Genomic DNA, 16,980 nt, shown 5'->3' on the forward strand with positions numbered 1-16,980 from the left:
GGTTTCAGGCTGATAAGCTCGAACCCAAAGCGGATAAATGCATCTTCATAGGACACCCAAAACAGTTGGGTATACCTCCTGTCTCAGATTCGAAAGCAATAAGGGATTGTTTCTAGAATCGGGTCCTTTCTCGAGGAAAAGTTTCTCTCGAAAGAATTGAGTGGGAGGATGGTGGAGACTTGATGAGGTTATTGAACCGTCTCTTCAACTAGTGTGTGGCAGGGCACAGGAAGTTGTTCCTGTGGCACCTACACCAATTGAAGTGGAAGCTTATGATAGTGATCATGAAACTTCAGATCAAGTCACTACCAAACCTCGTGGGATGACAAGGATGCGTACTACTTCAGAGTGGTACGTAATCCTGTCTTGGAAGTCATGTTGCTAGACAACAATGAACCTACGAGCTATGGAGAAGCGATGGTGGGCCTGGATTCCAAAATGGCTCGAGGCCATATAATCCGAGAGAGGATCCATATATGAAAACAAAGTGTAGACTTTGGCAGAACAGCTCGATGGTCGTAAGGCTGTTGAGTGCAGATGGATTTTAAAAGGAAGACGGACAATGATGGTAAGTATCACCATTAAGAAAGCTCGACTTGTCGTTAAGATGTTTTCCGACAAGTTCAAGGAGTTGACTACGATGAGACTTTCTCACTCGTAGCGATGCTAAGAGTCTGTTGGAATTATATTAGCGATTACTGCATTATTTATGAAATCTTGCAGATAGGATGTCAAAACATTGTTTCCTCGACGATTTTCTTGAGGAAAGGTTGTATGTGATACAACCGGAAGGTTTTGTCAATCCTGAAGATGCTAATAAGTATGCAAAGCTCCAGCAATCCTTCTAAGGACTGGAGTAAGCATCTCGGAGTTGGAATGTATGCTTTGATGAGATGATCAAAGATTTTGGGTGTATACAAAGTTTATGAGAAACTTGTATTTCCAAAGAAGTGAGTGGGAGCACTATAGAATTTCTGATGAGTATATGTTGTTGACATATTATGGATCAGAAATGACATAGAATTTCTGGAAAGCATATAGGGTTATTTGGAAAGTGTTTTTCAATGGAAAGCCTGGATTAAGCTACTTGAACATTGAGCATCAAGATCTATAAGGATAGATCAAAACGCTTAATGGTACTTTCAAATGAGCACATACCTTGACATGATCTTGAAGGTGTTCAAGATGGATCAGTCAAAGAAGGAGTTCTTGCCTGATTTGTAAGGTATGAAGTTAAGACTTAAAGCTCGACCACGGCAGAATAGAGAGAAAGGACGAAGGTCGTCCCCTATGCTTAAGACATAGGCTCTACAGTATGCTATGCTGTGTACCACACCTGAAGTGTGCCTTGCCATGAGTCAGTCAAGGGGTACAAGAGTGATCCAAGAATGGATCACAGTACAGCGGTCAAAGTTATCCTTAGTAACTAGTGGACTAAGGAATTTTCTCGGTTATGGAGGTGATGAAGAGTTCGACGTAAAGAGTTACAACGATGCAAGCTTAACACCTATCCGGATAGCTCTGAGTAGAGATACCGGATACGTATAATGGAGCAACAATTTAGAATAACTCCAAGTAGAACATTTATTTGAAATGGCTCCAAATAGAGCATGGTAGCTGCATCTAGGAGATGACATAAAGATTTGTAAAGCACACACAGATCTGAAAGGTTCAGACCCGTTGACTAAAACCTCTCTCACAAGCAACATGATCAAACCCAGAACTCATTGAGTGTTAATCACATAGTGATGTGAACTAGATTATTGACTCTAGTAAACTCTTTGGATGTTGGTTACATGGCGATGTGACCTGTGAGTGTTAATCACATGGCGATGTGAACTAGATTATTGACTCTAGTGCAAGTGGGAGACTGTTGGAAATATGCCCTAGAGGCAATAATAAATTAGTTATTATTATATTTCCTTGTTCATGATAATCGTTTATTATCCATGCTATAATTGTATTGATAGGAAACTCAGATACATGTGTGGATACATAGACAACACCATGTCCCTAGTAAGCCTCTAGTTGACTAGCTCGTTGATCAATAGATGGTTACGGTTTCCTGACCATGGACATTGGATGTCGTTGATAACGGGATCACATCATTAGGAGAATGATGTGATGGACAAGACCCAATCCTAAGCATAGCACTAGATCGTGTAGTTCGTATGCTAAAGCTTTTCTAATGTCAAGTATCATTTCCTTAGACCATGAGATTGTGCAACTCCCGGATACCGTAGGAGTGCTTTGGGTGTGCCAAACGTCACAACGTAACTGGGTGGCTATAAAGGTACACTACAGGTATCTCCGAAAGTGTCTGTTGGGTTGGCACGAATCGAGACTGGGATTTGTCACTCCGTGTAAACGGAGAGGTATCTCTGGGCCCACTCGGTAGGACATCATCATAATGTGCACAATGTGATCAAGGAGTTGATCACGGGATGATGTGTTACGGAACGAGTAAAGAGACTTGCCGGTAACGAGATTGAACAAGGTATCGGGATACCGACGATCGAATCTCGGGCAAGTATCGTACCGCTAGACAAAGGGAATTGTATACGGGATTGATTAAGTCCTTGACATCGTGGTTCATCCGATGAGATCATCGTGGAACATGTGGGAGCCAACATGGGTATCCAGATCCCGCTGTTGGTTATTGACCGGAGAGTCATCTCGGTCATGTCTGCATGTCTCCCGAACCCGTAGGGTCTACACACTTAAGGTTCGGTGACGCTAGGGTTATAGAGATATTAGTATGCGGTAACCCGAAAGTTGTTCGGAGTCCCGGATGAGATCCCGGACGTCACGAGGAGTTCCGGAATGGTCCGGAGGTAAAGAATTATATATAGGAAGTGCTATTTCGGCCATCGGGACAAGTTTCGGGGTCACCGGTATTGTACCGGGACCACCGGAAGGGTGCCGGGGGTCCACCGGGTGGGGCCACCTGCCCCGGGGGGGCACATGGGCTGTAGGGGGTGCGCCTTGGCCCATATGGGCCAAGGGCACCAGCCCCAAGAGGCCCATGCGCCAAGAGAAGAGGGGAAAGGAAGAGTCCTAAAGGGGGAAGGCACCTCCGAGGTGCCTTGGGGAGGATGGACTCCTCCCCCCCCCTTGGCCGCGCCCTTCCTTGGAGGAAGGGGCAAGGCTGCGCCCTCCCCCTCTCCCTTGGCCCTATATATAGTGGGGGAAAGGGAGGGCAATCCAATCTAAGGCCTGGCGCCTCCCTCTCCCTCCTGTGACACATCTCCCTCCTCCCGCAGCGCTTAGCGAAGCCCTGTTGGAATCCCGCTACTTCCACCACCACGCCATCGTGTTGTTGGATATCTATCATCCTCTCCTCCCCCCTTGCTGGATCAAGAAGGAGGAGACGTCGCTGCTCCGTACGTGTGTTGAACGCGGAGGTGCCGTTCGTTCGGCGCAACGATCATCGGTGATTTGGATCATGACGAGTACGACTCCATCAACCCCGTTCTCTTGAACGCTTCCGCGCGCGATCTACAAGGGTATGTAGATCCACTCTTCCCTCATTGCTAGATGACTCCATAGATAGATCTTGGTGACACGTAGGAAAATTTTGAATTTATGCTACGTTCCCCAACATAAGGTACACATCAATTACATGTATATCACATATACCTTTTGTGATGCCGGCCTTCTTGTCCGCTAAGTATTTGGGGCAGTTCCGTTTCCAGTGATCACTCCCCTTGCAATAAAAACACTCAGTCTCGGGCTTGGGTCCATTCTTTGGCTTCTTCCCGGCAGCTTGCTTACCGGGCGCGGCAACTCCCTTGCCGTCCTTCTTGAAGTTCTTCTTGCCCTTGCCTTTCTTGAACTTAGTGGTTTTATTCACCATCAACACTTGATGTTCCTTTTTGACTTCTACCTCTGCTAATTTCAGCATTGCAAATACTTCAGGAATGGTCTTTTCCATCCCCTGCATATTGAAGTTCATCACAAAGCTCTTGTAGCTCGGTGGAAGCGACTGAAGGATTCTGTCAATGACCGCGTCATCTGGGAGATTAACTCCCAGCTGAGTCAAGCGGTTATGCAACCCAGACATTTTGAGTATGTGCTCACTGACAGAACTATTTTCCTCCATCTTATAGCTGAAGAACTTGTCGGAGACTTCATATCTCTCGACCCGGGCATGAGCTTGGAAAACCATTTTAAGCTCTTCGAACATCTCATATGCTCCGTGTCGCTCAAAACTCTTTTGGAGCCCCGGTTCTAAGCTGTAAAGCATGCCGCACTGAATGAGGGAGTAATCATCAGCACGTGTCTGCCAAGTGTTCATAACGTCTTGGTTCAGTGGGATGGGTGCATCACCTAGCGGTGCTTCTAGGACATAATCTTTCTTGGCAGCTATGAGGATGATCCTCAGGTTCCGGACCCAGTCCGTATAGTTGCTGCCATCGTCTTTCAGCTTGGTTTTCTCTAGGAACGCGTTGAAGTTGAGCACAACGTGGGCCATTTGATCTACAAGACATATTGTGAAGATTTTAGACTAAGTTCATGATAATTAATTTCATCTAATCAAATTATTCAATGAACTCCCACTTAGATAGACATCCCTCCAGTCATCTAAGTATAACATGATCCGAGTTGACTAGGCCGTGTCCGATCATCACGTGAGACGGACTAGTCAACATCGGTGAACATCTTCATGTTGATCGTATCTTCTATACGACTCATGCTCAACCTTTTGGTCTTCTGTGTTCCAAGGCCATGTCTGTACATGCTAGGCTCATCAAGTCAACCTAAGTGTATTGCATGTGTAAATCTGTCTTACACCCGTTGTATGTGAACGTTGGAATCTATCACACCCGATCATCACGTGGTGCTTCGAAACAACGAACTGTCGCAACGGCGCACAGTTAAGGGGAATACTTTCTTGAAATTATTATGATGGATCATCTTATTTACTACCGTTGTTCTAAGTAAACAAGATGCAAAAACAAGATAAACATCACATGCAATCAAATAATAGTGACATGATATGGCCAAAATCATATAGCTCCTTTGATCTCTATCTTGGGGCTCCATGATCATCTTGTCACCGGCATGACAGCATGATCTCCATCATCACGATCTCCATCATCGTGTATCCATGAAGTTGTTCGCCAACTATTACTTCTACTACTATGGCTAACACGTTTAGCAATAAAGTAAAGTAATTTACATGGCGTTTCTCAATGACACGCAAGTCATACAAAAAATAAAGACAACTCCTATGGCTCCTGCCGGTTGTCATACTCATCGACATGCAAGTCGTGATTCCTATTACAAGAACATGATCAATCTCATACATCACATATATCATTCATCATTCATCACAACCTTTGGCCATATCACATCACAAAACACTTGCTGCAAAAACAAGTTAGACGTCCTCTAATTGTTGTTGCAAGTTTTTACGTGGCTGCTATAGGTTTCTAGCAAGAACGCTTCTTACCTACGCAAAAACCACAACGTGAATTGCCAATTTCTATTTACCCTTCATAAGGACCCTGTTCATCGAATCCATCCGACTAAAGTGGGAGAGACAAACACCCGCCAGCCACCTTATGCAACTAGTGCATGTCAGTCGGTGGAACCGGTCTCACGTAAGCGTACGTGTAAGGTTGGTCCATGCCGCTTCATCCCACGATGCCGCCGAATCAAGATAAGACTAGTAATGGAAAGTAAATTGACAATATCGACGCCCACAACTACTTTGTGTTCTACTCGTGCATAGTAACTACGCATAGACCTAGCTCATGATACCACTGTTGGGGAAAGTTGCAAAAACAAAAAAAATTCCTACGTTTCACCAAGATCAATCTATGGAGTCAACTAGCAACGAGAGGAGAGTGCATCTACATACCCTTGTAGATCGCGAGCGGAAGCTTTCAAGAGAACGGGGATGATGGAGTCGTGCTTGCCGTGATCCAAATCACCGATGACCAAGTGCCAAACGGACGTCACCTCTGTGTTCAACACACGTACGGAGTGGATGATGTCTCCTCCTTCTTGATCCAGCAAGGGGGAAGGAGAGGTTGATGAAGATCCAGCAGCACGACGGCGTGGTGGTGGATGCAGTAGTGATCGCAGCAGGGCTTCGCCGAGCTTCTGCGAGAGGGAGAGGTGTAGCATGGGAGAGGGAGGCGCCAAGACTTGAGGTGCGGCTGCCCCTCCCCCCCTTTATATAGGCCCCCTGGGGGGCGCCGGCCCTGGAGATGGGATCTCCCAAGGGGGGCGACGGCCAAGGGGGGTGGAGTGCCCCCCAAGGCAAGTGGAGGCGCCCCCCACCCTAGGGTTTCCAACCCTAGGCGCAGGGGGCCCAAGGGGGGGCGCACCAGCTCACTATGGGCTGGTTCCCCTCCCCACTTCAGCCCATGGGGCCCTCCGGGATGGGTGGCCCCACCCGGTGGACCCACGGGACCCATCCGGTGGTCCCAGTACAATACCGGTGACCCCGAATCTTTCCCGATGGCCGAAACTACACTTCCTATATATAATTCTTCACCTCCGGACCATTCCGGAACTCCTCGTGACATCCAGGATCTCATCCGGGACTCCGAACAACTTTCGGATTACTGCATACTCATATCTCTACAACCCTAGGGTCACCGAACCTTAAGTGTGTAGACCCTACGGGTTCGGGAGACACGTAGACATGACCGAGACGGCTCTCCGGCCAATAACCAACAGCGGGATCTGGATACCCATGTTGGCTCCCACATGCTCCTCGATGATCTCATCGGATGAACCACGATGTCGAGGACTTAATCAATCCCGTATTCAATTCCCTTTGTTAATCGGTACGTTACTTGCCCGAGACTCGATCGTCGGTATCCCAATACCTTGTTCAGTCTTGTTACCGGCAAGTCACTTTACTCGTACCGTAATGCATGATCCCGTGATCAACCACTTGATCACATTGAGCTCACTATGATGATGCATTACCGAGTGGGCCTAGCGATACCTCTCCGTCATACGAAGTGACAAATCCCAGTCTCGATTCGTGCCAACCTAACAGACACTTTCGGAGACACCTGTAATGTACCTTTATAGTCACCCAGTTACGTTGTGACGTTTGGCACACCCAAAGCACTCCTACGGTATCCGGGAGTTGCACAATCTCATGGTCTAAGGAAATGATACTTGACATTCAGAAAAGCTATAGCAAACGAACTACATGATCTTTGAGCTAAGCTTAGGTTTGGGTCTTGTCCATCACATCATTCTCCTAATGATGTGATCCCGTTATCAATGACATCCCCATGTCCATAGCCAGGAAACCATGACTATATGTTGATCAACGAGCTAGTCAACTAGAGGCTCACTAGGGACACACTGTGGTCTATGTATTCACACGTGTATTACGATTTCCGGATAATACAATTATAGCATGAATAATAGACAATTATCATGAACAAGGAAATATAATAATCATTTTATTATTGCCTCTAGGGAATATTTCCAACAAAAATCCCCTCCCAGGCTTTCGTGATCACCGGCTTTCCAACACCCATCCAATGCCGCAGCGCTTAAGTTCCACAGAAAGGGCCAAATATGCCCCTCAACTTGCCAAACTCCAGGATTTTATGGCCAACGGTTTAACAGGCATTGATTTTGTGCGCTATTGGATATCTTGGAGTATCTTGCCGCTAAGCCGGCGCCCCGTTTTAATGTGCGAGTACACCAGTGATGTTGAAGACCCTCAACGCCATTGCAACATTCAGGTGACCGATGAAGAAGTTACTGAAGGTGTAAAGAAAATTTTGAATGAATCAGAATTAGTGTGTAGTCAAACCGGCTTGAACCACTTCTATACCAAGAACAAACCGCCTGCTGTAAGCACTATTCTTCCTTTTCATCTTTGATATCTTTAATTTGTTCAACTTGTAATCCTTCTTCTATGTATGTATGTATGTATGTATGTATGTATGTATAGGGTGACGATGAAACTTGAAAACGGCTGACCGGATCAACATGGAACTTGATGATGATGCTGATGATCTGGAAGTTGAGGTAGAACTTGACTCACTTGGCTCCCTTTTCATGCATCTCATTAACAATGATCTTCCTCAGGAGGACGCAGAAGGCAGTCAAGATGATGATGTAGAGGTAATTACCCTTTCCTCCGGTTCAAACTCTAAGCCAACACAAAAAACCCGTCAAGCAGTCCGGAAAGTAAGCTTTTCTCATCCTCTTGCTCATTTGGATCCAGCATTTATCTTGAAGCCTCAGCAGCATGAAGCTCGCCGGACAACCCGGCACAGTGGCCAACAGGTTACTTCAACCGTTTACCTGACACTCCGGTTCGGAAGCGCCGGTCTGAGGTCTCTCCTACTCCTGACAATTCTTACCCCAAGGCAGGTTATTTCAGACAACCTCTTAATCCGTCCGATTCAAATTATCAGGTGACACCTCCCTCATCCTCTGGCGAATCGACAGCAACTCAACTCCCCCCTCTGAAAACTGTGGCTGGGTAAGCTTTAAAACCTTTCATTTCAATGTGTTGTAAATCTGGAATAAAATGTTAACTCTCTTTTTAATTTTGTGTGCAGAGCCAAAGCCAGACCCAGCAAGAAAGCTCAGGTCAACAATCCGCCCGAAGACCCAGCCACTTTTGAAGAAGAACCAAGAGCTGAACCGAACCAAACTTGTGAACCGGAGGGCCCTCATCCTGAAGCCGCCTCTGACGACCCGCCCCTTCAAGGCCAAAACACTGATGAACCAACAGACACTGAGCCTGGTGCGCCTGAACTGAACCGGCAGAGCCAAACCGGGCTAGTCCGGTGAGAGATGGTGAGACTCCATTATCACCAGCCAAAAACACTGAAGGCCAAGTAGACGACGTTATCATTACTGGAATGGGCCACAGCTCTCCTGGCCATCCCGTAATCTTGGCTCAACATAGTGCCAAAGAAGAGCAGGCTGCTAGGGAAAAAGGCAAATGGAGTAGCGATTTATCAAGTTATGCTCATCTCAACGCTGAAGAACTTCACTCTGGCTTCTTGAACCGTCTTCACTCAAACCGGGACTATGAAGACGGTTTGGTGAATTTGATGAAGGAGCGATATGAGGTATTTTCATCTCCCTTTGTTTGTTGATTCAAAGTTGAAATACTAGCCCAAGTAGCCCCCAAGGGCCGTTTTATGATGTTAATCATAAACCGGGTCTTTGTAGCACTTTAAGTTTCTCGTCATTGATCCTCAAAATGTCAGGTCTCTAATAAGAACCAAGACTCATCCTTTAACAATTAGATAGCTTTCCGCATCGTAGCCCCCAAAGGCTGGTTTAATTTGGCATGTTAATCCGGGTTTTAATCCATGCATCCATTTTTGAACAGACGTACATTAGTCCCCAAGTGTCAAGGATAATGCTTGCATTATTCTGGAGACTTGTATAAAATGTAGTAATTTAGAGCAAGTAGGCATTAGCCCCCAAGTACGAAGTGCATAACTTGTTATACGCTTTGTACTTAGAACATATATATCCTGTTGTTTGATATATCTTCAATGTTGCAGGCTGAACTGAGGAATAGAGATGCCCGAAACACTGACTTGCAAGAGAATGTGAAGTCACTGTTGGGGAACGCAGTAATTTCAAAAAATTTCCTACGCACACGCAAGATCATGGTGATGCATAGCAACGAGAGGGGAGAGTGTTGTCTATGTACCCACGCAGACCGACTGCGGAAGCGTTCACGCAATGTAGAGGAAGTAGTCGTACGTCTTCCCGATCCGACCGATCCAAGTACCGTTACTCCGGCACCTCCGAGTTCTTAGCACACGTACAGCTCGATGACGATCCCCGGACTCCGATCCAGCAAAGTGTCGGGGAAGAGTTCCGTCAGCACAACGGCGTGGTGACGATCTTGATGCACTACAGCAGCAGGGCTTCGCCTAAACTCCGGTACAGTAATATCGAGGACTATGGTGGCTGGGGGCGCCGCACACGGCTAAGGAATAGATCACGTGGATCAACTTGTGTGTTCTTTGGGGTGCCCTGCCTCTGTATATAAAGGACTAGAGGGGGGAGGCTGGCCGGCCAAGGGAGGGCGCGCCAGGAGAGTCCTACTCCCTCTGGGAGTAGGATTCCCCCCCCCCCCCAATCCTAGTTGGAATAGGATTCCTTGAGGGGGGAAAGAGAGAGAGGGGGCCGGCCACCTCTCCTAGTCCTAATAGGACTAGGGGAAGGGGGGAGGCGCACAGCCACCTTGGGCTGCCCCTTTCTCCTTTCCACTAAAGCCCACTAAGGCCCATATAGCTCCCGGGGGGTTCCGGTAACCTCCCGGTACTCCGGTAAAATCCCGATTTCACCTGGAACACTTCCGATATCCAAACATAGGCTTCCAATATATCAATATTTATGTCTCGACCATTTCGAGACTCCTCGTCATGGCCGTGATCACATTCGGGACTTCGAACAACCTTCTGTACATCAAAATGCATAAACTCATAATAACTGTCATCGTAACGTTAAGCGTGCGGACCCTACGGTTCGAGAATAATGTAGACATGACCGAGACACGTCTCCGGTCAATAACCAATAGCGGGACCTGGATGCCCATATTGGCTCCTACATATTCTACGAAGATCTTTATCGGTCAGACCGCATAACAACATACGTTGTTCCCTTTGTCATCGGTATGTTACTTGCCCGAGATTCGATCGTCGGTATCCAATACCTAGTTCAATCTCGTTACCGGCAAGTCTCTTTACTTGTTCCGTAGTACATCATCTCACAACTAACATATTAGTTGTAATGCTTGCAAGGCTTATGTGATGTGCATTACCGAGAGGGCCCAGAGATACCTCTCCGACAATCGGAGTGACAAATCCTAATCTCGAAATACGCCAACCCAACATGTACCTTTGGAGACACCTGTAATGCTCCTTTATAATCACCCAGTTAAGTTGTGACGTTTGGTAGCACACAAAGTGTTCCTCCGGCAAACGGGAGTTGCATAATCTCATAGTCATAGGAACATGTATAAGTCATGAAGAAAGCAATAGCAACATACTAAACGATCGGGTGCTAAGCTAATGGAATGGGTCATGTCAGTCAGATCATTCAACTAATGATGTGACCTCGTTAATCAAATAACAACACTTTGTTCATGGTTAGGAAACATAACCATCTTTGATTAACGAGCTAGTCAAGTAGAGGCATACTAGTGACACTAAGTTTGTCTATGTATTCACACATGTATTATGTTTCCGGTTAATACAATTCTAGCATGAATAATAAACATTTATCATGATATAAGGAAATAAATAATAACTTTATTATTGCCTCTAGGGCATATTTCCTTCAGTCTCCCACTTGCACTAGAGTCAATAATCTAGATTACACTGTAATGATTCTAACACCCATGGAGCCTTGGTGCTGATCATGTTTTGCTCGTGGAAGAGGCTTAGTCAACGGGTCTGCAACATTCAGATCCGTATGTATCTTGCAAATCTCTATGTCTCCCACCTGGACTAGATCCCGGATGGAGTTGAAGCGTCTCTTGATGTGCTTGGTCCTTTTGTGAAATCTGGATTCCTTTGCCAAGGCAATTGCACCAGTATTGTCACAAAAGATTTTCATTGGACCCGATGCACTAGGTATGACACCTAGATCGGATATGAACTCCTTCATCCAGACTCCTTCGTTCGCTGCTTCCGAAGTAGCTATGTACTCCGCTTCACATGTAGATCCCGCTACGACGCTTTGTTTAGAATTGCACCAACTGACAGCTCCACCGTTTAATGTAAACACGTATCCGGTTTGCGATTTAGAATCGTCCAGATCAGTGTCAAAGCTTGCATCAACGTAACCTTTTACGTTGAGCTCTTTGTCACCTCCATATACGAGAAACATATACTTAGTCCTTTTCAGGTATTTCAGGATGTTCTTGACCGCTGTCCAGTGATCCACTCCTGGATTACTTTGGTACCTCCCTGCTAAACTTATAGCAAGGCACACATCAGGTCTGGTACACAGCATTGCATACATGATAGAGCCTATGGCTGAAGCATAGGGAACATCTTTCATTTTCTCTCTATCTTCTGCAGTGGTCGGGCATTGAGTCTTACTCAACTTCACACCTTGTAACACAGGCAAGAACCCTTTCTTTGCTTGATCCATTTTGAACTTCTTCAAAACTTTGTCAAGGTATGTGCTTTGTGAAAGTCCAATTAAGCGTATTGATCTTTCTCTATAGATCTTAATGCCTAATATGTAAGCAGCTTCACCAAGGTCTTTCATTGAAAAACTTTTATTCAAGTATCCCTTTATGCTATCCAGAAATTCTATATCATTTCCAATTAGTAATATGTCATCCACATATAATATCAGAAATGCTACAGAGCTCCCACTCACTTTCTTGTAAATACAGGCTTCTCCAAAAGTCTGTATAAAACCAAATGCTTTGATCACACTATCAAAGCGTTTATTCCAACTCCGAGAGGCTTGCACCAGTCCATAAATGGATCGCTGGAGCTTGCACACTTTGTTAGCTCCCTTTGGATCGACAAAACCTTCCGGTTGCATCATATACAACTCTTCTTCCAGAAATCCATTCAGGAATGCAGTTTTGACATCCATCTGCCAAATTTCATAATCATAAAATGCGGCAATCGCTAACATGATTCGGACAGACTTAAGCATCGCTACAGGTGAGAAAGTCTCATCGTAGTCAACCCCTTGAACTTATTGAAAACCTTTTGCGACAAGTCGCGCTTTGTAGACAGTAACATTACCATCAGCGTCAGTCTTCTTCTTGAAGATCCATTTATTCTCAATTGCTTGCCGATCATCGGGAAAGTAAACCAAAGTCCATACTTTGTTCTCATACATGGAACCCATCTTAGATTTCATGGCTTCAAGCCATTTTGCAGAATCTGGGCTCACCATCGCTTCTTCATAGTTCGTAGGTTCATCATGATCTAGTAGCATGACTTCCAGAACAGGATTACCGTACCACTCTGGCGCGGATCTTACTCTGGTTGATCTACGAGATTCAGTAGTATCTTGATCTGAAGTTTCATGATCATTATCATTAGCTTCCTCACTAACTGGTGTAGGTGTCACTGAAACAGTTTTCTGTGATGTACTACTTTCCAGTAAGTGAGCAGGTACAGTTACCTCGTCAAGTTCAACTTTCCTCCCACTCACTTCTTTCGAGAGAAACTCCTTCTCTAGGAAGGATCCATTCTTAGCAACGAATGTCTTGCCTTCGGATCTGTGATAGAAGGTGTACCCAACAGTCTCCTTTGGGTATCCTATGAAGACACATTTCTCTGATTTGGGTTCGAGCTTATCAGGTTGAAGCTTTTTCACATAATCATCGCAGCCCCAAACTTTAAGAAACGACAACTTTGGTTTCTTGCCAAGCCATAGTTCATAAGGTGTCGCCTCAACGGATTTTTATGGTGCCCTATTTCACGTGAATGCGGCCGTCTCTAAAGCATAACCCCAAAACGATAGCGGTAAATCTGTAAGAGACATCATAGATCGCACCATATCTAGTAAAGTATGATTACGACATTCGGACACACCATTACACTGTGGTGTTCCGGGTGGCATGAGTTGCGAAACTATTCCACAGTTTTTCAAATGTACACCAAACTTGTAACTCAAATATTCTCCTCCACGATCAGATCGTAGAAACTTTATTTTCTTGTTACGATGATTTTCAACTTCACTCTGAAATTCTTTGAACTTTTCAAATGTTTCAGACTTATGTTTCATTAAGTAGATATACCCATATCTGCTTAAATCATCTGTGAAGGTGAGAAAATAACGATATCTGCCACGAGCCTCAATATTCATCGGACCACATACATCGGTATGTATGATTTCCAACAAATCTGTTGCTCTCTCCATAGTACCGGAGACCGGTGTTTTAGTCATCTTGCCCATGAGGCACGGTTCGCAAGTACCAAGTGATTCATAATCAAGTGGTTCCAAAAGTCCATCAGTATGGAGTTTCTTCATGCGCTTTACATCGATATTACCTAAACGACAGTGCCACAAATAAGTTGCACTTTCATTATCAACTCTGCATCTTTTGGCTTCAACATTATGAATATGTGTATTACTACTATCGAGATTCAATAAGAATAGACCACTCTTCAAGGGTGCATGACCATAAAAGATATTACTCATATAAATGGAACAACCATTATTCTTTGATTTAAATGAATAACCGTCTCGCATTAAACAAGATACAGATATAATGTTCATGCTCAACGCTGGCACCAAATAACAATTATTTAGGTCTAATACTAATCCCGAAGGTAGATGTAGAGGTAGCGTGCCGACCGCGATCACATCGACTTTGGAACCGTTTCCCACGCGCATCATCACCTCGTCCTTCGCCAGTGTTTGCTTAATCCGTAGTCCCTGTTTCGAGTTGCAAATATTAGCAACAAAACCAGTATCAAATACCCAGGTGCTACTGCGAGCTCTAGTAAGGTACACATCAATAACATGTATATCACATATACCTTTGTTCACCTTGCCATCCTTCTTATCCGCCAAATACTTGGGGCAGTTCCGCTTCCAGTGACCAGTCTGCTTGCAGTAGAAGCACTCAGTTTCAGGCTTAGGTCCAGACTTGGGTTTCTTCTCTTGAGCAGCAACTTGCTTGCCGTTCTTCTTGAAGTTCCCCTTCTTCTTCCCTTTGCCCTTTTTCTTGAAACTAGTGGTCTTGTTAACCATCAACACATAAAGGAAACACTTGAGAAGCTGGCCATGTTACCAGCCCGGATTGTCGAATTGAAGAAGGCAACTGCAAGAGCAGGAGCTTTAACCACCCTTATTCGAGCCAAGGCCTGGATTCCAGACCTTGAAGCGGAGGATATCATTAAAGGATACCCAGGCGTAAAGGAGGACGGTTCAAACTTCGACAATGACGACCTCCGGAGACTGACCAAAGAGATGCGGCCAATAGCCAGCAAGCTGGCCGAAGACACAAACTTGTCTCATTTTCAACCGGCTTATGACGGTGAAGGGAAAAGACAGCCTGCTGAAATCCAAGAAGTTGAAGAACTTGTGCCTCCGATTCGTAAGCATACTTACGCTCCTGATATTAACCCATCCAGTCTTATCCATGAAGAGGCAGTATTTCAAGCTTTAACTGGAATCGATTGGTCGACGGTTAATTTCCAGCGACTGGGGAGGGATGAAAAAGTGCCCACACCAACTGACCCTCAACCATCAAGTCGTCCAGATGAAGCGTCTTAAAACCGTTCGCCGGCTTACTGGCTATTATGTGCCGATACTTTAAAAACAATTATGCGATTGGGGCCGTTTTGAAAACTTCTTGTAATAGGATAGCCAAAACTCCTTTAGCTGTCGTGCCATCGAGCATATTTTGTAATAACTCATGACAACTTGTTCCACCTTTTGGGATATATTCATGCATAGCCCATGATGAATTGTGTTCCTGGGTACAGGAACTTGCAAAGTGTCCTAGTGGTTTACCACTGGACGGGTTATGATGCTCAACATATATACCATACTTAGATGAATGATCAAAGTTGTTGTATATAAAAAGTAATATGTGCAACATACCTCGTGAGTTGACCAATTGTTTGGTAAAGGTGTTAACACCAATCCGAAGTAATAATAACTCCATCCTTATATTGCCGGATTATGATAATAAACCATACCAGGATATAATAATCACCGGGTTTTCTTTATAGTGCTGGCGATTTAGTCAAACAAGACCGGGACAACGAACACCGGTTTATAACTAATCATGTACTGACAACTTGTAGTTGAAAAGCAAGCCGGGTCAAGGACGCCGGTTTATCAGAAGACACTTATGAACTTTTATAAAGTAAAAAATCTTTAACAAATAAGAGTCAAAAAGGAAATATGCAAGGCTTTTTACGAGCTGCCAGGCTCCAAATTGAGGCTTTTCATGGGCTGCCAGGCCTCTGAGTTAAACCATTTAACAAAGCCTTTTAAGATGGGCCTCCAATTAACCAATCGTCGTTTTAACTTTGACAAGTTCAGGGTCTATAAAAGATTGACTTGTCAAACGTTCGGCGGGTCATACCAGGATTACCTGGACAGGAGTGGCTTACTTGATGAAGGCAGGTTAACCCGGGTTTTTAGGTGAATACACCAGGCTTCCAAGCCGTGGCTTGATAGCCAATTACAAGGGTCCTTTCAAACTCTTTGGTGCTTTTCAAAAAGAGCCCCCAAGTAACTTTTGTGAGCTGTGCTCAGTGGGTGCCCATGTTTGAGTTTGTGCTTTGTGCAACACTCTCTTTGGCCCCACATATTTTGCTTTGTGGCTTAAACGCCTATCAAGAGGTGTAGCTATGGTGTGATAACAACCAAGCCCCCTAGTGATATCCCTTCGTGGTTTCAAACCGATCAAAAGGTGTGGCTATGGTGCAGATATGACCAAGCCCCCTAGTGATTTTCTTTATATCCGTGTGGCTGTAGAGACTGGATTAACAAAACACTCCGCTTGGTCAATAAACTCTTGTAAGCACACACATGATGTAAAAAGAACAGATACCCCGCTTGAATGGAGGCTCCGGTTTATTATATAATATATACATTGTCATAAATATGTACATATGAAGAGCTTATGGCTCAAGTATAGTAAGGCCGAAGAAGAACTATGTTCCACAGCCGCTTGGTCTCCTCCTCCGACTTACGTGAGTCTTGGTGCTCTCGAACATCAATGAGGTAGTATGACCCGTTGTGCAGATTCTTGTTGACCACAAAAGGTCCTTCCCAAGGTGGGGATAATTTGTGCATATCAGTTTGATCCTGAATGAGCCGGAGCACCAAATCGCCCTCCTGAAAGGTTCTGTTCTTAACCCGGCGGCTGTGATATCGTCTGAGATCCTGTTGATAAATCGCCGAACGTGCTGCTGCAAGATCACGCTCTTCATCTAACAGGTCCAGAGAATCCTGACGTGCTGTCTCATTATCTGCTTCAACATAAGCTGCCACCCGGGGCGAATCATGAGG

This window comes from Triticum aestivum, chromosome 3A (assembly GCF_018294505.1).
Source record: "Triticum aestivum cultivar Chinese Spring chromosome 3A, IWGSC CS RefSeq v2.1, whole genome shotgun sequence".
NCBI classification, from domain to species: domain Eukaryota; kingdom Viridiplantae; phylum Streptophyta; class Magnoliopsida; order Poales; family Poaceae; genus Triticum; species Triticum aestivum.